Raw genomic sequence first — 1,302 nt, forward strand, 5'->3', positions numbered from 1 at the left:
GTCAGATGGATCTTCAGAATCCTTGCTGAAGGAGCAGCCTGGTTTCACCCTTTCCAAGATGAAACTGTTTGTTCTCTTAGTAATCTATGATATATTCAATACTCTTATCCAGCACTATAGTTCAAAGGCATCAATTTTCCTTCTATCATACCTAGTCATTGTCTGGATTTCTGATGGATAGCAAGAATCGCAAAGACTATGACCTGGATCAGGCACACCTGAGTCTCCATACTGGCATCATTGCTCTTCAGTACTCTGCCGTTTGTGATGTTGGGGAGAACATTGTTCTACTTAGTACAGCATTTGTCTGTCAGTTTGCTTTACTGAGATAACTTGTGATTTGTTGTGATACTGAAAGCTGTTCGACTGGCATGCCAAGTGCCACAAGAGTTCTGTATGGTGGACATAGTATAGCTTACAGATTAAGACTGTCAAGGAAATTAGATTGGCATTCACTTCTTAAATAAAAAGCCTCTGAAAACCTTATAAAGAATAGATGAACATAGTTAAAATATTCATGGTAGTATCCAGGTTGGAAGTTAGTTTAAATAAGAAAAAGTAATGAAAAACATCCTTTAATAATTGCAACATGGAATGTACATGGCTTGAATGTTGAAAAACTAAAAATTGTGAAAAATGAAATGGAAAATATGCACACTGTCATTGTAGGCGTTAGTGTGATGAGATGAACTAATTTTGCCACTTCAAATCAAATAATTACATGATTGTCAAAGCAAGTAATGAAAAAGAATAGTCGTTCATAGTAAAAAAGTCAATTTCAAGTTTTATCTTAAAATTGTTAGATTTAAAGTCATCAGAACAGAGCAGGAAACCCTGCATGGTTCAAAATTGGGAAAGGTGTACACTAGGAATGTGGCCTATCTCCATATATTTTCAAACTGTATGCCACAGAGCATCCGAGAGGCTGAGCTATATGAGGAGAAGTGTGGCATCAGGATTGGTGGAAGATCTATTAACAGTCTGCGTTATGCATATGACACAACCCTGCTTGCTGAAACTGAGGAGGACCTCATGCACTTGCTGCAGAGGGTCAAAGACTGCAGCCCTTAGTATGGATTGAGGCTCAATGTTAAGAAGACAAAGATTCTCACTACTGGACCAATTGGCAAGATCAGGATGGATGGCAAAGAGATTGAGATTGTTCACAGCTTCAGTTTGCTCAGCTCCATGGTCAACACTCTTGGCACCAGCAGTCAGGAAATTAAAAAAAATGTATTGCAATGGGAAAGTCTACTGTTAGGGACCTCTCTAAAGCACTGAAGAGCAACGGTAGTTCTCTGG

This window comes from Elephantulus edwardii, unplaced genomic scaffold, assembly GCF_000299155.1.
Source record: "Elephantulus edwardii isolate Elephantulus edwardi_28Jun2011 unplaced genomic scaffold, EleEdw1.0 scaffold00293, whole genome shotgun sequence".
In the NCBI taxonomy this organism is placed as follows: Eukaryota; Metazoa; Chordata; class Mammalia; order Macroscelidea; family Macroscelididae; genus Elephantulus; species Elephantulus edwardii.